Raw genomic sequence first — 21,905 nt, forward strand, 5'->3', positions numbered from 1 at the left:
GTAACCTGGGAAGGGGGGCCACTTCCTGGCCGTAAACGACTTTGAAAGGGGACTCTCCGGTTGAGGCGTGTGGGGCTGCGTTGTATGCCAGCTCTGCGTAGGGGATGAGATCCGCCCAGTCTGACTGACGTTGATTTGTATATGACCTAAGGAATTCCCCTAAAATCTGCTGGGTGCGTTCTACCCCCCCCCCCCCGTTTGTCATGGGATGGAATGCTGAGCTTAATGTTCTCTCTGCCCCCAGTAGCTGCATGAATTCTTTCCAGAACTTTGCAGTAAATTGAACCTCTCTGTCACTGATAACTTGGTCTGGGCATCCATGTAAACGATAGATATGTTTAACAAACAACTCTGCCAGTTTCTCGGCCGATGGGAGTTTAGGGAGTGTAATAAAATGTGCCTGCTTGGAGAACAGATCAAGGACCGTCCAAATATAACTCTGGCCTCTGCTGGGAGGGAGTTCCCCAACAAAATCGAAAGCAATCGAGCTCCACGGTCTCGTGGGGTCAGCCACTTTTTGTAACAGACCTCTAGGCTTCTGTGTAGGGGTTTTGTTCCTAGCACATATGTCGCATTTGGAAACATATAACTTGGTGGCACCTCTCATCCCTGGCCACCAACATTGCCGTGCTAGTAGTTTCGTGGTTTTAGTGACTCCAAAATGGCCCGCACTTATGTTGTCATGACACCTCCTCATCATTTCCTCACGTAACCCTTCAGGAATGTACAGTTTTTTGTTCACAAACCCCAACCCGCTCTTCCACCTTTTCTTTATTCCCCTTGAGCCATTCATCTTTCTTGTATGCTTGTTTGAGTTCTTCCTCCCACTTATCTCCCCCTCCTTCTTCTACTCCACTTAACTCTTTGTTGTCTCCTGCTTGTGCTCCGGTCACAACTGCCATTCCCCCTCGCTGCACTGATATGAGGCGACTTTCGAGTGCCTTCCCTTCTCCCCCCTCCTGTCGTGGCATACGAGAGAGCGTGTCTGTGACCACGTTCTCTTTACCTTTGTGAAATTTTAATTCAAATTGGAAACGGGAGAAGTACTGGGCCCACTTAATCTGTTTGGCTGACAATTTGCGGGGGGAAGTTAGGTACTGTAGATTCCTATGGTCGGTCCACACTTCGAATGGGATCCCGCTCCCTTCCAATAGGTGCCTCCAACATTCCAGCGCCTTCATTATTGCTAGCGCTTCCTTCTCCCAGATTGGCCAATTGCGTTCTGTCTCCGTAAATTTTTTTGATAGGAACCCACAAGGCCTCAAGGTTCCTTCAGAATCTCTCTGCATAAGTGCCCCCCCTTATGCCCAATCGGAGGCGTCGCAATGGAGGACAAATTGCTTGGCCATATCTGGGTGAATCAAAAGCGGTTCTTCTGTGAACCTGCACTTTAAATTTTTGGAGGCCTCCTGGCACTCCTCAGACCACACCAGCTTAGCCCCCAGGGACCGTGTTTTGGCCGTCTCCCCCTTCCCCTTCGTTTTCAGTAATTCTGTGAGGGGTAATGTGAGCTGAGCGAAGTCTTTTATGAATGACCAGTAAAAGTTTGCAAACCCCAGGAATGATTGCAATTGTTTGTGTGTGATTGGGGGCTCCCAGACCCTTACGTCTTCTACCTTCGTGGGGTCCATGGCGATGCCTCTGTGGGAGATTCTATACCCCAAGAAGTCAATTTGCTTCCTATTAAACTCACATTTGGCTAGTTTGGAGAACAATTTTGCCTCCCTTAGCCTCTGGAGTACTTCCCTCACCAATTGGGTATGCTCCGCCTCATTTTTACTAAAAATAATTACATCATCAATAAAGCAAAAAACTCCACGGTATAACAAAGGGTGCAACACCTCATTAATCATTTGCATGAATGCCCCTCCCCCTCCTTTTAGTCTGTACGGGCAGACACAGAACTGGAATAGTCCTAGCGCTGATGAAAATGCAGTTTTCCATCGGTCCTCTGGCTTTATCCGGAGTTTGTGGTATGCCTCGACCAAGTCTAGTTTGGTAAACACCCTCCCCTCCGCCAACCTAGACAGCAAGTCCTTGGTTAGGGGCAGAGGGTAACAGGTGGTAGAGCTCACAGCATTTAACCCCCTATAATCCACACATAGCCGGAGTGAACCGTCCTTTTTCCGTCTAAATAACACGGGGGCTCCAAGGGGGGAATCGGAAGGTTCGATGAACCCCCGCGCTAGGTTTTTATCAATGTATTTTTTCAACTCGTCCATCTCCTTAGCGGACATCGGGTAGATTTTGGCTTTAGGGAGTGTTACATTTTTGTTCAGTTCAATCTTCACCTCAACCCTCCTTTTTGGGTGTAGCCTATCAGCTTCCTTTTCGTCAAAAACATCTGCAAAGTCTCGGTACTGGGGAGGGATGTCTTGCACCCAATTCTTCGGTGGCGTGCTCTCCTCCCCTCGGTTGCCCGCCCCCGCTGTTGTTTCAGGGAATCTCAAGCTTCTCTCTTCCCAATCTATGCTAGGGTTCGCCTCCTGTAGCCATGGCATCCCCAAGATTATGTGGTATGTTGCTATCGGGGAGACTACGAATGTGATTTCGTCCTCCCATCTGCCTATCTTGCACTTCACCCCCCAAACCTCAAACTTTGCTGGGGCTCCTGTTGCAACCGATCCGTCTAGTTGGGTGAAGGCTATGGGGGATTGCAGGGCTACCTTCTTACAATTCAGCTCCTCGACTAGCTCGGGGGTCATTATGTTCCTGGAGCACCCGCAGTCTACAAAGGCTTTGCAGCCAGCCCACTTATCTATCCCCTCCAGCTTGATGGGGAAGACTAACATTCCAGGGCTGTGACTCACCAAAGTTCCCCTCGGGGCCTCAAGGAAAGTGCATTCCTCTGCCTTTCTCCTGGCTGCTGGCTTTGCTTTGAGCTGTGGGGGATCCCCCCCCTTCCTCTGCCAACACCCGGACGCCCGGTGGCCAAAACGGCCGCAAACATAACATCCGCTTTGCCTGCTCCTCTCTCTGCTTGTCGGTTCCTTTCTATGTGGCTCTCCACTGGGCCTTTGGTTCTCCATCCTGGGCGGTCCAGCCTGCAATGCTGCTCCTCGGTGCCTCTTGACCTGGGCCAACGTTGTCTCCACACGTCCTGCCAGTTGGATCCACCCCTGGATCGTCCCCGGGTCGTCACGGTGAAGCGCCGAGGCCAGCAGCTCCTTTCTCAAGCCCTCCTTAAAGATTTCGACTTTGGTTTGGACTGACCACTCTGGGACCCTTTCGGCGAGCAACTGGAATTCCTCAGTGAACTCCGATACACTTCTCTGACCTTGAGTGATGGTTTTCAGCCTATCTCTCGCCTTGATGCGCTCGAGGGGGTCCCGGAAGCGCGTTTCCAATGCAGCTAAGAACGCCCTCGCTGACCCCAGGCATGGGTCGCGTCGGGCATGGAGCTGGACGTACCAAGTTGCTGCGCCTCCCCTCAATGCCGCCCCTACAGCTCTCACTCGGCTGGCCTCCGATCTGAAAGTATGCATGTTGTCCTCCAGATAACCTCGTACCAGCGTCAGGAAGAAATCAAGGTCTTCAGACTTCCCTCCAAATTCTGCACGCAGCTCCTCTCTCCTCTGCTGCAGGGTTTGGGGCTGCATCCCCTGGGCGCCTGCGTGTGCCATTCCTCCCGGGGGTGCGGGTTGTCCAAACAACGCTCCGGGTTGCCCCGTGCCACGTCCTGCCCCGGCTGGGACTGCTACAGGAAGGGTCTGCGGGGTTGTCGCGGCTCCCCATGGCATTCCCTCTCCTCCGTCGCTCGGAGCTGCTTGGGTCCTACGTCTCGCCCCCAGGATCTGGCTGCTCCCCGCGCTCCCCTCCCATGGCGACTCCGCGCGGGGCTGGGGTTCCTCCAGCAGGGGGGCCAGGCGATCCATTAGCCTCGACATCATGGCTAATGTGGTTTCCATGGCAGCCATTCTCTCCTCCAAGCAGCCATACCTTTGGGGGGAGGTGAAGTCTATCTCGCTGCTGCCTCTTCCTGCGACCTCTCTCGTTCGCCTTTGGGTGACCCCTTTAGGGTTAGCATATGCTGTTGAGGAGGCGAGCGCTGCCACTCTTTCGAGCTCTGCCTTGGCCTCGCCGAGAGGCGATGTTAGTTTTCCTCCCATCGCTCCGAGGATGGTGTCTTCTTCCTCCTCCAAGGGGGATTCGCTCCCCTCTTCCATCATAGAACCTCACTACTGCTGCAGGATGGTGCGAGGAATTCCGGCTTAGTGTCAGCTCACAACAGCTGGGCTCAATAATGACACGAGACTTCCATCGTAATCAAACAAAGAACTTTACTGTCAGATACTAAGGCACAAAAAAGCCGGAATTGCCTGGACGCAGCAGGCAGCCCCTTATATACCCTCCCACTTGTTCAAGCGGTGAATTCCCGCCAGATCCAAAACCCCGCGCAAAGCTTCCCACCACCACACAACTGCTTTCTTCAAGGCCACCAGCTGCAGGGTTCTTATCAGGGGAAAATGTTAGTAGTTCAGTTTCCAGTGCTCAATTCTGGGCTCTGGAAACTGGATCCTGACAGGTCACTATGCTAACAATTAGAGAACCCAGACACAAAATCTTTGACACTCATTGGCTGAGCTGGTCCAATTATACAGATTTCTGGAGCCCATTGAAAACTATGTCCTTACACTAGAGAAGACTATGAATATTAAACCCTTTAGTAAAGAGATGTTCAATCATGTGAGCATCCATTCTCAAAATTATATTGATGCAATCAGAAGTGATGCAATCCTCCTTTAATTCAAATCATTTTGAATTTCGCTCTGTCCTTTGTATCTAGATAGTCCTCCCCCCCCCCCCCCAGTTCCCTGGAAAAAAAACTACAATTTGGGACACTAAACACTATGGAGAACTCCACTGGAAAATCTTTTAGCCAACATGTCACTAAGCTTAGTCACTAGGATGACTAAGGATGCTTAGAACATATTTTCAGGATGACAGTGTCCAATGATGGGATATCTTTCATCAAAAAGATGTTTGCAAATAAATAAATAAATAAATAAATAGAATCATTTCATTTGTTTAATTTTGGAAGGCTTACATTTATGATCCACCTGTATTTTAGTGAATAAACTTTATTTTTTTTTTACCATGAATCATTTTAAAACAGATACACACACAATGTGACAAGAATCCTGCCATGTGTGTTGACCTTGCCACATTTATCCAATTTATACTTTCACCTCTGTTTCAAAAAAAGGAAAAAGAAACCTAATTCTACCTAATTCTAAAGAAATGCACTGAAATTGTGATCCAAGCCATACAACTGGAAAAATCGTAGATCATGATGGAATCTGCAAGGGTCAGAAGGAGCCCTCCCTTTCTCTTTAAACATTGGGGGGGGGGGGTGTAGGAATTACTAGTGCCAGCTAAGCTTTAGTCACTCAACAGAACTTCTCTTCCCTTTCTTGAACTTTCATCTCTTTTAGGTTTCTTTTAGCTTTTTGTTCATGTTGACCCCTGAGAATGAGCCACAATCCTATAAAATCTATTTCTACCACTAAGGCCACACTTCATTAATGGCTAATGGCTTCTTGTATTGGACATGGTGGCTCAACACACATACTGTTAATGGAGAGTTATACCCCAATGCTGAGAAAATAAAAATGCAATACCTAAAGTTTAATGGTTACACAATCACGCTGCTAACTATACATGAGCATATTGTTCAGGAAAATATATATTGGAAACATGATCAGTTCATGTACATGTTTGTGCCTAATCCATGTTTATTTCCTCCCTCCTGCCTTTCTCTTGTTAAAAAAATACAATCTCAACAAGCAATGAAGCTAGGCCGTGGAATCTAAGATCGTCTTTGCACGCGCATTTGGCGGGGACGAGAGACAGGGGCTTTTCGGTTGTGGCCCCTCACCTGTGGAATGCTCTCCCTAGCGAAATTAGGTTGACTCCATCCCTCCTCTCTTTCAGAAAGAAGCTCAAAACATGTTTTTGGGACCAGACATTTGGACAGTAGGTTTGGCAGTAATCATAATGTTTGAATTCTGACTATGACAGCATTGGATTGGGATGTTGGTCGCTATATCAGACTTGGATTCAGCTATATAACTAATAATTATGTTTTAAATGTATTTTAATCTAATGTTTTATATTTTGTATAATGTTGTATGTAATGTGTTTTTGCATGTTGTCAGCATCGAATTGCTGCAGTTGTAAGCCGCCCTGAGTCCTCTGGGTAAAGAAGAATGGGGTATAAATGTTGGAAATTAAATAAATAAATAAAGGACATTGCAAAATAAAGATAAGTCTGGGTTCATATTACAAATACATCAATCCATGGATTACATAACATTCATAGCCAATCATATAAGTTACATGTCAAGTCATAATTAAAGATCCAATTAAACATTTTCCAGTAAAAGTAAATATGTATGAAGATATACAGAAAGATGTCGTTATAGATACAACTAAAATGTGTGTGCAGATGTGCATGTGTCAACAACCATTTTTTTCACAGTTGTCTTCTCATGTTCTGCTAAATAATAAACCAACGACTTTATCGCAGGTTTTTCAAAAAGCACATTTGAGCAGAATGTTTTGACAGATAATGAGTATAAAGTTTAGCAAGTTTAAAAGGTTAAAAAACATGGCTGTTTCATTTAGCCATTTCCAGCAGATAAGAAAAATAAAGAGCTTTTGGGGGTATATAGCAAATGTAGCCTTTTGCAGTTTAATAAGAAACAATTTAAACAATGCAAACAAAGTTTCTCATTTAGTGCAAAGCCCACATCGACAATAGGAATTGCTTGTTATATTTTCTGCTGCTCTGATCAGTCTAAATAATATTCCTGACCAAACATGATTCTGTTCAGTCTGATTTTTTCTTATATGATCAACAGCTGTACTTTGCAAAAAGGCAGCTTTCCCATTGAGAAGCATCCTGGAGAAGCAATTAACACAAATAGAAAGGGGAAAAATGTGTGTGTGTTAATTAATTCTCTGCAGAAACAAACTATCGAAAAACCCTGGGTTTCTGTTTAAACACAGTGAAGATGTATTTTTAAATAAGAGAAAATAAAACAGGAGTCACACATAAGGTAAAAAAAAACATGGATTAGAATACATTTTACGATTTTTCCAGTTGTATGGTAATGGAAGTTAACATGTTTTTGTTGGGATGGGAATGGGAGAGAAAGGTCACCAGTGTGATCGCATGGTGTGCAGAACATAGCCGATACTGAAGGATATCCAGTGACTTATAAGAAAGGGGGTTCAGTGTCCTGTCATTTAACCCAAGATAGTGAGGCATCATCTGTTCTTCCATATGAAATACAGATTATCTGCTTTGAACTGGATTACATGACAGTGTAGACTCATACAATCAAATTCAAAGCAGATAATGTGGTACATCAGTGTAGTAGGCCTGGGTAACAACGGAAAAATTTGTTTCTAAAATCGATTTGTATTTGGGGGGTTTTTTTGTTTCGATATTTAAAATAATTACAAAATTTTCCCTTAAAAAAGTTCGGTATTTACGAAATTTCGTTAATATTAACGGATCAATTCGTTAAAATGGCGGACGCGGTTGCACGACGTGAAAATAGTTTTAAATAACCTCGGAGAAGGAAAGAGGGGGGAAAGAAAGAGAGAGAGGAGGGGTGAAGCAAACCACTTTCTGCCTTCATGAATGTATGGGACAGTGAAAGCAGTACTGAAAGATGGCCATCCATTCTTAATAATAATAATAATAATAATAATAATAAATATAATTAATATAATAGTTTTAACCTGGAGAAGGAAAGGGGGGGAAGGAGAGAGAGAGGAGGGTGGGTGAGATCTCTATTCTGGTTTGACAATGCTTCTTCTCAATAATAATAATAATAATAATAATAACAAACCACTTTCTGCCTTCGTGAATGTATGGGACAGTGAAAGCAGTACTGAAAGATGGCCATCCATTCTTAATAATAATAATAATAATAATAATAATAATAAATATAATTAATATAATAGTTTTAACCTGGAGAAGGAAAGGGGGAGGGGGAAGGAGAGAGAGAGGAGGGTGGGTGAGATCTCTATTCTGGTTTGACATTGACAATGCTTCTTCTCAATAATAATAATAATAATAATAATAATAATAATAACAAACCACTTTCTGCCTTCGTGAATGTATGGGACAGTGAAAGCAGTACTGAAAGATGGCCATCCATTCTTAATAATAATAATAATAATAATAAATATAATTAATATAATAGTTTTAACCTGGAGAAGGAAAGGGGGAGGGGGAAGGAGAGAGAGAGGAGAGTGGGTGAGATCTCTATTCTGGTTTGACAATGCTTCTTCTCAATAATAATAATAATAATAATAATAATAATAAATCACTTTCTGCCTTCGTGAATGTATGGGACAGTGAAAGCAGTACTGAAAGATGGCCATCCATTCTTAATAATAATAATAATAATAATAATAATAATAATAATAATAAATATAATTAATATAATAGTTTTAACCTGGAGAAGGAAAGAGTTTAGGCAGGCAACAGGCAGGTCTCTGAGTGCTGCACTGCTGTGTCTCTTTGCCCAATGCAAGCAGGCCAGAGTGAGGAATGAGGTGAGGTGACGACAGGAGGAGAGAAGAATTTGATCCACTTAAGCAGAGGCCAGGGACCCGGAAGTGGGGTAAATGCCGACCAGGGAGAGGGGAGGGAAGCAACTATAAAACTTGCACCAGACATACGGAAATAATAACGAAACAATAACGAAACAATTACGAAATAGCTTTAAAAATTTGTTTCGTTTTTTAGTTGCTCCTGGATGGTTTGTTATCGCTTCGTTTACCCAAAAAATAACGAATTATTAACGAATTACGAAATTAACGAACGAAACCGGGGACCAACCTTGAGCTGATATTTTCAGAAAAAGGAACTGAGGACCAGAATAAAGAGTGGTGACAAAACATTAAATTTGAACCATGTCAATCAAACAAGTGTCAGTGAATCTATGAAAGTATTTTAAGAATACAATATACATTTTACGTTTTGTCTCTGTACATCAGTATATGAACTTATTTAACATTTATTTTAAACATGAGGATCTGAGATCAAGGACATTCTTTGTCTTATTCTTTGTATAAACCAGTAGGAAAAATAATTTTCATGCATAGAAAAGAGAGGTCTTTTGAAGAAGAAACAACAGTGATTCTGCAAAGATAAATGTTTTATGATGCTGGATCGCAAGCTGAATCAGGCCACTTCAGTTCCATTCTAGAACTTCACCATCAAAGTAATGTGGACTTTGTTCTGAACCAAACAGAGCTGAAGGAGGACCCCACCCAAACCTTTGGGCAACACTCAAGCTTCAGAAGGACGAGAGGGAAATAGTGGTTGCAAGTTTCATTTCTGTGAAAATGCCCATGGTGAAGGAGGGAAAGGGAATGCCCTTTCTAATCTAAGCACTTTCTAATCCCAGGTCTTATTTCAGTGATTCATTGTGCTCTGGTTGCTAACATACTACCATGTTGTGATTTTCCTGCTTCATGGCAGGGGTTTAGACTGGATGGCTCACAAGGTTACTTCTGCTTCTATGATTCTATAGCTATATTTCTGCTTCCTCTGTCCTTCTAATTGCTACATTGTTCTGTATGAAGCACAACATGTTTCACATCTCCAGCCTTGAACACCAACATCACCATACAACTAGTGTATTTCCCTCTCCTCTAATGGAAACCCACAAAATGTTGTCAAACCATGACATCCCCCTTCCCAAAAGATTTGTGGAGAAAGAAGACTTCAAGAAATATGATTTTTTCTTTATTTAAAAAAAATATTTTTCACAGTTTCAAAGTTTTCAAATCTGCTGAATCTGCTGGAGGGTATGGTAGGAGCCAGCAGTAGCTGTACCCCAAACTCTTATCAAATCTAAACCCTTTAATAAATGTATAAAATGATACTTTTGTGTAACTTTTATTGCTTGTGTACTGCATCAATTTCTAAATGTACAAAATTGTATCAAATGTATCCTGAAAGCATCTGCTATCCCCCTACCACCTGTTTGCATAAGCTTCTGGGAACGGAAATTGATATATAATTAACAGATTTTTCTAGCAATCTCTAAAACCAGATAAAATCAAACATTTTGTTTGTGTGTGTGAGCGAGAGATGATCCTTTTTGTTCCCGAGATGAGCTTAAGATGTTTAAGATGTTAAGATGTTTAAGATGTTTAAAATACCTGTTTAATAGGCATGATTAAGGTCAGTTCAGAATCCTCGGAATTCAAATTAAATTGGATCAAATTCCTTTTTGAAGTGATTTTGAAGTGATTTGGGAACCCGGAAGGATCCTTGCCCTTTCGAAGCCACTGTTGCCATCTTTGTTCCGAGTCAGGAAGTGAATCGGAAATGACTCAGCTTTTGGAGGCAAGCACACAGCAAGGCAAGGGGAAGGGTACGGTTACAGCACAGCAGCCATTTCCCTTTAAAAAGGGCCGTGTGTGCCTAATGGGCTCATTGTGAGAAGGGGACGTGAATGGGTTGGGTCAGGAAGGCAGCTTGGTAGGGAAAGGTGAGACTGAGCAACAGGGTTATGGATAGGAAAGGAAGGGAACAACTCATTGGGGAGAAGAGAATGGCTGGTAGCAGGCCGGTTGCCTGCAAGGCTTGCTTGGAGAGGGAAGAAGGGCAGGGCAGGGCAGCACAAAAGGGCAACTGGGAGAAGTGCTCTTCTCTTGCCTGCCACTGTCTGCCAATTGAATTAAACTTTCTAGAGACCTTGAATTTTGGGAACCCAGAAAGTCCTTTTGGACTTTCGGAATCCCCTTATCTGCTAACAATTTCAAATAATTTGTAATAATAATTTCTAATAATAATATCTCTGCTTGGGGTTGCACACTACTTTTTTGTACTTTTTTACTTGTGGGAGATAGAAATCTGCTTTTATCTGTTCAAAATTACCTTTGTGAACCACCCAACACTATTTGCCTTGAGGCGTCCCTGCTTTGGGAGACACACTGTGCTTGTGAGAACTACACATCTGCTTTTATCTGTTCAAAATTTGGATCTTACACCTTTGTCTCCATGGAACTGGACATTAATCAAGGAATCATCTGCATACCCATCTTATCACTTCCGCCAGTTTTGCACCCTCTCAGGGGGCATCTCTGCAACACATTGAACCAACCATCAGCTGTTCTTCTTCCTGCCACTTCTTTCTATCAGTGACATCAACAAAATATCTGGCCAATCCCTATGTGGATCCTAGTTGGCATGGTTTCTCAGCCAACCAGCAGAAGCTCCAGGTAGTCTGAATAGCTGTCAGACCTGCATAAAATTTATTGTATTTTTCTGTGAATGTATGTTTGTATATTTTGATGTGCTTTTCTGGTACTTCCATCCCTTTTACCAGACTGTAATAAACATTTGTAGTTTGCCATCTACCAGAAGGGTTTATCCTCTGCTCTGGCTGATCTGGTTGAGTATAAGCTGATCGAGCACAGACCTTCTTATCTGCAGACCTAGCTGAAATCACTACACAGCTGTGTCATCTCTTCATTCCATTTAACTACTGTTTACAGCTTCAATTTTGTAATAAGGGAGACATGCAGCATGTTTTGTTTAAAACATAAAATTCTAATGACCTTCAGGAGGTTGCCCTTCTGTCCATTCTAGAGAAATTGGTTTCAAAACCAAGAAGCTTGCATCAAGCTCCAGCTATGTTTCTTCTCTTTATGAATAATTAATTGTGTGCTTAGTGCACAGTTTATTAAAATCTCCAAAGACAAACTATTAACTTTTATTCTGGCTCTCAGTTTGCAATGTCTATTCTTACCTGAACAAGTAAAACACTGTCTTTCCTTCATAGCTGAATTCCTCAATGAACTGATCTTTCAGAAATGAGTTTTATGTCTCTTGAGGGTGATGGTATTTTTATTCATAGTATTACACTTTTTCATTGTGACTATGTTGACCAGAAAAAAATCTGTAGGTATTGGAAAACTTCAAAAGTATATGAGAACATGAGATACCACTATGGAGGCACAAACTAATACCACTTCTACATTGCCATATAAAATCCAGATTATCTGCTTTGAACTGGAATATATAGCAGTTTAGACTCTTATACTCCAGTTCAAAGAAGATAATCTGGATTATCTACTTTGATAATCTGAAGTATATGACAGTGTAGATCCACCCTCAGTGTAACCAATAAAACTTCTCATTTTACTCTAAAATTAGGGAGTAAAGACTGGTAAGGAAAATCTTAAATATTCTAGAACAGTGAATAAAAGCTTAACATACATTTTAACAAAATTAGTGATGAGTGAAATATTCATTTATATATAAAAAAAGGATAAGAATTTCCCAAATTTGAAAATTTCACAGTCCATGCAATGGAGAGGATATAAAAGATTTTAAATTTAGACTGAGGCCCCTTCTACACTACTATATGAAATCCATATTTTCTGCTTTGAACTGGATTTTATGGCAGTGTAGACTCATATAATCCAGTTCGAAGCAGATAATGTGGATTATCTGATCTGATATTCTGAATTGCATGGCAGTGCAGAAGGGACCTAAGGAATGCACTCATCCAGTCAAAACATAATGCCTGCAGAGAACAACCCTACATTTTCATAAATATCTCAGAAATTCCCTTTCCATGTATAATCCGAAAACTTCGAAATGTTTTAAAGTTTGTATCAATTTAGCAGAAAATTAGCTAGTCTATATACTTTATAGGACATTTGGAAATTGTCTTTAGCCTTTGTAAGAATGTAATTTACTTTGAACCTACCAAAAGTCAAGCTAATTTAGGGAGCGGGGGTGGATGGAAACCATCCTAGGGTCATTCACTGTGGCAAACTGAATGTTGTTTTAAGTGGTATACATGCTTACCTATTGACTCAGGCTTGAAACACCCAGCTGGAGTTGAAAGAAACAATAGTTTCCACTGATAGGGGAAAAAATAAAAGTAGAAATTGTGAAGCTATTTAAGAAAAAGCAAACATTGATTTCCACCTTGCTCCCAGGCTCTTTACCTCCTGTGTGCAGCAGAAATGCCAAAAATGATTTTTCTTCAATAGAAAGAAAGAACGATAGAAACAAAAAAGATCCACAGGCGAGAAGACAATAACACTCAGCCACACTAATGAAAGAAGAAGAGAAAAAGAGTTTGGGGATCATTTTTGGATGACTTTGTATAATGACCAAACAAAAATCTGTATTTACAAGATTGATTATTTTAGAAGTCAAAGGTAGCTGCATTAAGAATTCTAGAGGTCTCTTTCACAATGTTACAAAATTGTCCTGTACCGAAAGGATATATTGAATAAATCATGATTATAGTTTTTATTTTATTTCATTCCATTTTTCATATTTACTCAGGGGAATGGTTTTTTATTCTTAGTTTTCAGATATTACAGTGATGAGTGACACAGACATGCCCATAAATAAATAAATAAATAAATGAGAGGAGAGAAAGACATAAATAAATGATAAGGTCTGTGAGGAGAAAGGGCTTTATTCTGGCTCTCATTCTCTCTCTCTCTCTCTCTCTCTGTGTGTGTGTGTGTTTGTGTGCACTTATTCTGTATGTGTGTATTCCCACTTGAAAATGCACTTGTGTATTTTCATCTGGAAAACAAGTATGAACTTCTGAGGGGGGAAATGGTCAGATTATCCAGTTTTCAGTTTTCTTTGAGTTGAAAATAATGTGAAGCTTTAACAAAAATATATGTGATGACACACTTGCTCTGCTTCTGTAATTTATTAATAATTAATTTAAAAATTCATGTCAGAAGTGACTTGAGAAACTGCAAGTCATTTCTGGTGTGAGAGAATTGGCTGTCTGCAAAGACATTGCCCAGGGACACCCGGATGGTTTATCATCCTGTGGGAGGCTTCTCTCATGTCCTTGCATGAGAAGCTGGAGCTGACAGCTGGAGCTCACCCCATCTCTCGGATTCAAACAGCCAACCTTCTGATCAGCAGTTCAGCCAGCACAAAGGTTTAACCTATTGTAAGTATTTTATAATTTTATAGTAGAATAGCAAGAGAGAGTACAAATGATTTCCCCTCTTTCCCATAAGAAAGTGCATTTTTATATAAAACTACTTGCATACACTGCAGGATGTGAAGAATCGTCATTAATATTCACAGCCTCAACTAAGGAAGGAAGTTCTGATATTTGAAACTTTGCCAAAGAAAAACTATTGCAGAAAATTCATTTGCACACAAACAGAAAATGTGTTTTTTAAAGTGTTTCCTGTGTGAAAAGTACTTAATTGGGAGAGGAGACTGTGTATTTTGCACCAAACATGCTGATTACTATGAAAAAAACACGTGGTGAGGACAAGAAAGATATTTTATACAACTTGCACTGTCGTCAATTCCTGAGTTGAAAAATGTTCTGGGGAACAGAAAACAAGTTTCTTGTACAGACAATATTGTGTTTTTTGCCCATGAATAACAAACTTTTTTTGTACAAAATAAGATTTCTCTGCATGAACATTCTGCCCAGAACACGCTGTTTATTGGGCAAAAAATGCTACTTCCTCTGCAAATTAAATACATATATACAAATATTGCATAGAATAAATTCCAAACTCTGAAGATTCTTGTTTTCATCCCTAGATTTTTACTGTGGCATTTTGTCACTCTAATACCTTTTATGAGTGTGTTAGGAAGTTTCAAGCACATGAGTAGTATCTCTTCAACTGCAGAACAAAGAGTGCTTAAAGGCTAGTTGGGGTATGGGCTGAGCCCCATTTTCCTCAACCCAAAGCAGCCACCAGAATATCCACAACCCTACATTATTCCAGATAGATGGGGCATATATGCCAGCAGAACATTGTACTCCTTTAACATTGTACATCATATCAGCTTCAATTTTCTTAAACTTCCTGAAGAAATTGGACTCTGATTAGCCTCCTGATTAGACTTTCAAGCAAAGCTTTGGATGGACACAGAAAACTATTCATTTGTCCTTCTGCTCTTTCCAAAATTCTCCCATTGTTCAGTAATTGTCAAGCCTGTGCTGGCTTTGCATATTGGTTAAGAGGAAGGAAGGTGGGAATGTTGTTCAAACTAAGATGTTCCAGCTATTCAGAGCTCCAGGAAGAAAAAAAGGTGAGTGCACTTCATTGGACACATTATTTCTTTCACCCTAATTGAGTTGAGACAGTCTGCTGCTCCATGATCTGAACTACTTCTTCAAGGCCACACAAGCTCCTGGAGGTTGCTATTGGATAGTGGGAACACACTGAACTGTTCGTGCAAAGCTTTACACACATAGGATCTCAACTACTAGAAAGCTACCATTAAACATTTTCATTCTAAAGAAAGTGTATGGCCCTTATTAGCTTTAATGGTGCCAAACATAGCAAGCATTGAAAGGGAGACCTACATGCTAAGGTTTTTTTGGAGGGGAGGCAACCAAATTTGGACAAGGATGTCACTTCCCACCCTTTGATTAGCTACATGAAAAATTGTATGACCTTCATGGACATAATGAATGAAAATGTCACATTGAAAATTCGCAATCCCATTTTGGACTAATGTTTGGGTGTAATTATTCAGGACTATTAGCAGTCTGTTTTCTCTCAGGTGTTTTTGAATTCGATGAGCAATGATAACTGTGCTCTGACAAATTATTTCATTTTGGCTGCACTGTTGGCCATTTATCCCAGATGATTAGTTTTAAAATTTGACATTTTTGTTTGTTTTAAAGCCATTATTTTCCGTTACAGCAGCAGGTGTAGAAAGCATTTTTTGGTCAATTAATAGCCATGTGGTATAGATGCAGCTGAGCGATCAAACAAAGAGTTCTTAAAGGTGAAAATGAAAAAAGGGGAGACACCAGATTGTTTTTGCCCTTTAGTGATGATTTATGATACTTAACAGTAATCTTTTCATTTTTTTAAACCCCCCTTTTTTTCTTTGTCCCTTGAGTCAAAGTGCCCTGTTTTCTGTTTGTGTTGATCTTTGGGGAACTCATTTAGTGATGTTCCATGGAATTTTAATTTTAGTTGTAGCTTTTCCTTCTGGGCAGATTATTGATTTTGGATCATCTCACTTGTGGGAAATCATTTTCTTTTGCTCTTCACTCCATCATCTATCCACTCCAGATGCACTTAAAACATTTCTGAAGAAGTCTGTTTGGTCAAATTTAACAAGAGCTCTGTGTCAGTAGACTCATCTCTAGTGTCTGAAGATGCATTGTGGCAATGCAAGGGGTACAGACAGGTGTAAGAACAAAAAAAAAAGAGAACTCCTTTTCCCATCATAATCTAACATCTTCTTTTCAGATGAATGTGCTCATCACATATTCAGGTGTGAGTCATCAAGCACAGAATTTAGCAAGTAATGTAAATGCATGTCCAATCCAGGGTATAGACTCCAAAAAATGCAGCAGAAGGCAATTCTGCACCACAACAGCAACAAAAGCAGAAGTTCCAGCCCACAGCTTGAAACTATTTTTCATTCGGAAAAATATTGTAATCCATTTTGGCTGTACGAAAATCCTACTCCAATTTCATGCTACAGTAGTGTCCATTACGAATATAAATTCCTGCTAGGAGGTGGATATGTGTGCTGATAATTGAATGTTATTACACTTTGGGTGTCTTCAACAGATAGTTACAGCCAGGACTGAAAATTCTGTTTCCTAAACCCCATGGGAAATTTAGCTCTCTATTATAAGATGGATGGGAAATGTAATCTTAACAACAATTGACATCTATTAAGATAGAAGGTGCATACTCCTCATGTGCCTTGTTTACCAGATGACCCACTCATATTTCTTTGGCGGTTACTTGGTAATGGACAAAAGTTCATCTCTTAGTGCTATCATATGTTGTGTCTATAAGAGTGCTTCTGCTCTGCTCAAATGACCAAGTTTACTTATCAGGTGCTGTATGTTTAAGGGTGAGGAAAAAAGTTGAATTTGGTTTAGAAGAAAACGAATCAAAATATTTTTTTCAAAGGCTGCTGGCCAAAACTGCATGTTCCTTTGAAAACCTTTGGTGGTCATTATGCCCATGAACAAGTAGTCCAGATAAGGCACCTATATCTTTCTGTCTAAAACTGAAACTGAGTTCCCAGTTGTAGCAAAATTTGCAAATATGTAAAAGAACAAAATCAAAAAATGATTGCTTTTTTAAGAGTTTCTAGATACATAAGTAAAGTGAGAATAGGAAGTCTACTACAATTCCCACAATGATTACATATTATTGTACATACAGTCTGGGAATGGTGGAAATTATAGAGTTAAAGTCCCCTTCTCCATTATCGAGAGTGATGGGTAAGTTTCAAATGCATGCTATGAATAAAACTGGAGGCAGTGAATCTCGAAACAGAGAAAGATTTTGCCTTTCAGCACTCCAAAGCAACAGAAAGCATGACAAGGGACAATGGGCTAAAGTTGTTCTGGGAAACTATAGCTCTCACCATCCTCATCATTGCTGGGACTTACATGATTCCATCAGCTAAACCCAAATATAGGTAGAACAAAAATACATGGAATTTCTCATTCACTATTAATATGCTTATTGCAATGTTGTACTTTACTTGGAACTGAACTTGGGTTTGGCCTTTTATGTTTATAGTTAAGATGTAAGAGTTGCTTCTTGAATCCATCTTTTCAGCCATAATTCCTCCATGTTACTATGTCATTAGCATCCCTATAATTCTTTTCCATCAAAATCATAAGTCAGCACAAGGTGGATATTTCTTGCACATCCTGGCCTTCTGATATAATTAAATTAAAACCGTTCACTTGGTATGATCGCATTTCAGTGATCCTATTAATGTGTATCAAGATTTGTCCTAATATGAATACAGATTAGCATTAAAATTCAAATAACCTATTCTTACTTTTACATTTATTCAGAAAAGCAACTAAGATTATTTTTATTTGTATAGTTTTGAAACTATGCCAAGGTTAAATGGATTACAAATCACAGGCTGGAATCCTATTCAAACTCTATATTAATGTAAGGGTGCATCTACATTGTAGAATTAATGCAGTTAGACACTACTTTAATTGCCATGGCAGTTAATTGATGTCAAATTGCATCAATTCTACATGTCAATGCACTCCAATGACTTTGTCTCACAGGCTGCCAGAATCACCATATGTCATGGTGAATCCAGTGACCACACTTGGGGGGGGGGGGGGGGCTTGGCGGACCTGTCGCCCCATGACCTGCACCACCTGGCTCAAAAGGAAGCTGATCCCACGGAGGAAGCATTGACTACATGGCTTCCTCTCATTGTTTCTTGTGCAACACGGGAAGCTTCCCATGTTGCCACTGCAATGGCATATGCCAGCTCCACTCTAAATGATTCATGGAGACCTGCCAGAAGTACACATGTGTCATGAGATGGGAGCTGGTGGCCTCCATGGGTCAGCGAGTGCTGGACTGGCATATGCTGTCTGATGAGGTCATAAGAATGTGCTACACTAATCATTCACATTTCTTCAGGCTCCATAGTGCTTTTATGATGAGGTGAAGTGGGGTTGTTGCTGTGGCTATGATGTTATGGGAGAAAGATGCTACTACTCCAAAAAGCAGTTGGTTTCTGTTCTTGAATTCATGGACATGAGGTTGTACAAAAGAAGTAGCCTATACCATGGGAGAGACATTTTCTCAAGCTAGCCTTCTGATTTTCTTCCCCCATGAAATGAAATATGTTCAACACAAAATGGTCTCCTATCTACCTTTTCTTTTATCAAGTTGGACTAACTTGTTTCTTATGAGCACGTTCCACCAACAACTTTCTCTAGAGAAAATTTACCTTTAAAAGTGCCCATGCCAGGCTATTTTTTAGAATATTTATTAGCCTCCCAATGGCACCAGCCTTAGGTCTGGAAAGTGACCATTGCATTATCTCTATTAATCTAATTTTGTTATATTTTAGCCATTCTTGTAAGCCGCTCCGAGCCCCAGGGGAGTGGTGGCATATAAGTTTAAATAATAAATAAATAAAATAAATAAAAATAAATAAATAAATAAATTATGCTGCTTCAATGTTTAAGTTATTGCCAGAGTGGCATGTGAATGTGCTCTAAGGGAGAGAGAGCTGTACTGCAGACATGAGGAAGGCTGTAATAGTTTGAACATTTGAGTATGACCCTGGATACCAGGGTTTGAATTTCTGCTCAGACATGGAGACCTTGGGCAAGACTAATTTTCTCAGTCTCACAGGAAGGCAAAGGCAAACCCCTCTGAACAAATACTGCAACAAAAAACCATCACCCCATGATAAGCTTGTCTTAAAGTCCCCATAAGTCAGACATGTGAAAACATACAACAAGAAGAGGTTATCAGGCGGAACAGGAAGGATTTTATATGTTTGCAAACATTTGGGAGAACTTTGAAGTTAAATAATTCATCGTGCTTTGAGGAGCTAGTGGGGCCCAGGGACCACAAAAATGGGATGGCCTATTGGCTGAATCTTTCCTACTCTTGAAAAAAGAAAATACAAAAGTCTCACGGTTTTGTGGATATTCAAGACACTAGGACATATGGGAGAATTTAAGTTCCCAAACAAAAGTACTGATATGTTTGTCTCCTTGTGCACTTTCATGTAATATTAAGAATTTGTCTCCATCACATATTGTTCCTAGTACAAACAATAGGCTGGCACACAAAAATATCTATAAAGACACAATGTGTTTTTTTCTCTCTAGAATCAGGTTGATTCTACTGTTAGATCAGCACTTCATTATTTATGAAATATATAGACCAATCAGAACACATTTAGTGGAAAGCAGTGACTGGAGGCCATGGTAAATATGCCATATGGTGAAAAAGGTTAAAATGAGATGCTGTGTAATGTTAAAGTAATGTGGAGGGAGAGATTCATTTTCTCATTCATTCCTCTGATTTAAGTCCCATCTTTCTGCTAGAAATGGGAAGCAAAAGTGGCTCAACATGCCAGCAATCTTCAAATAGAAGGATGGTCTTGAATTACAGGGAGGTAGATTTGGGAGAATTAGGAGTACCCACTTGACCTATGCAATAGACAGATAAAGAATTATGTGGAAGGACTACTGGAAAGGCCCGGATTAGGATTATGAACAGCATGATTTAACAGTGGTGATATTGGTTTAAATGTTTTGAGATGTATTGATGTATTTATAATCCTATTTTAAATATTTATTTTAATTTACATTGTTCTTAATGGCATCAAATGGTTGCCTATGTTGTTAAGCCACCTTGAATCCCCTCCAGAGTTGAGAAAGGCAGGGTAGAAATGTTCCAAATAAATAAATAAATAAATAAACAGTCAGAGTAGTTTCATAAAATGTCCTAGTAGAGGGCTCTCCCTCACTGGAGGTCTTCAAGCAGAGGTTGGACTGCCTTCCATTAGAGATGTTCCAAATCTGGATTTTTTTTAATCAAGCAGAGAGATTGGACTAAATGACTTCCAAGATGCTCTTTATGATATTTACTTCTCTGTTCCTTCTCAGAGCTGCTCCCTGTATGTCTATATTAATCTATCTTTAAATTATGTTTCTATGTGACCCAATGTAGTATTCATTTGCTACACTGGGAAAACTTAATTGGGAGCTGGGATGTGTGTAAAAACCTGAGGATTTTTTATATTTACATTTGTTTATGCTCTGAACAATAAATAATATCAAGATAACATATTATCAAAGTAGGAAAATTCACAATCAGATGAATAATGGAACTTCTACCACCTCACTAGCTCATTATCTGTTATGCCCCCCCCCCCCCAAATAATTGGCCTACTGCTAATGCAATGCGATCCTGACTCACCACACCCCCATTTCGCCCACCTTCCTTCTAGCAGAAGGCACATGAAAATCTGTCTGTAACTCCTTATCTTACAATCCCCTATCTCTGCCTTTCACTCTCTATTGGACTTCTTCCTTGGAACCAGATAATTCCTACCATTGGCTAATGATTTTTCTCCTCTGGTGGCTTACAAATGAAGCAACTTCATCATATGCTCGAAACCTACAGGCTCTTCTTTCAATGTGACGGAAACAGTTTGGGGAAATTACTTAACGAGATACGGCCCTCATCTAAATGAACATCCTGTTTTCTAATCTCTTGAGGTTTTTGGAAATGTGAGATTTCCTGCCAATATACTGATTATTTTCCTTTTTTGGCTGAGTAGTTGCAGTAAATAAGCATAAAGTGTATTCATACTGTCTATGCATATATATTTTATGACTTTTTTATTTTGTTTAATGAAGTTTAATGAATTTCCTCCCCACACCACCCCCATTTCCCCCCCAAAGCTTTCAAGCTTTTTTTCATTTGTCTCTTTTGGCGGCCTGAGTTTAATTAGTTGATACTCTCCTTTTTCTTTCTAATCCCATCTACAGTTCAGAGGCACGTAAAACCACAAAGCAAGATAATAAGCAATAAATGGAATAATTAATTCAATGTGCTGAAACTAATTTTAATTTATATTTCTCCAAGATTCTCACTAGGGAATGGAGAACCTGGAGTTTTCTAGTTTGAAGTGCTCTGTTTCTGGTTTGAGTGTGTAGAGGAGGAGGGAAGCAAGTGCTCTTCTAGATTGGAACTTGAAAGAGTGTAAATCAGAAGGGAAATTAAAAAAAACTCCTTAAAATACAATTTTAAAAAGTGATTTGGAAGGTAAAAGTTTTCAACGAATTTCTTCTACACCTTGAACTGTGCAGAACTGGATGGCAGAGGCCTGGCAGTGTAAGCCTCACAGCAATCTATTTTGTAACATTAAGAGAGGATGTCCTCGTGCCAGTAATGATGCCTGCCAGGCCAAGCTGTCTTCGGCAGCTTTCTGTGCCAATTCAGGAATCAGAGCAGTTGTTCTGCTATTACCTGAGCTAATCTCTATTTTCTTTGCCAAGCTGTTTCAGATCCAACAAAACAGGGGTCTTGGAGTGTAGCAGAAAGCAGTGTGAAGAAACACAATCAGAACTGTG

Source organism: Anolis sagrei, chromosome 3 (genome assembly GCF_037176765.1).
Source record: "Anolis sagrei isolate rAnoSag1 chromosome 3, rAnoSag1.mat, whole genome shotgun sequence".
Classification (NCBI taxonomy): Eukaryota; Metazoa; Chordata; class Lepidosauria; order Squamata; family Dactyloidae; genus Anolis; species Anolis sagrei.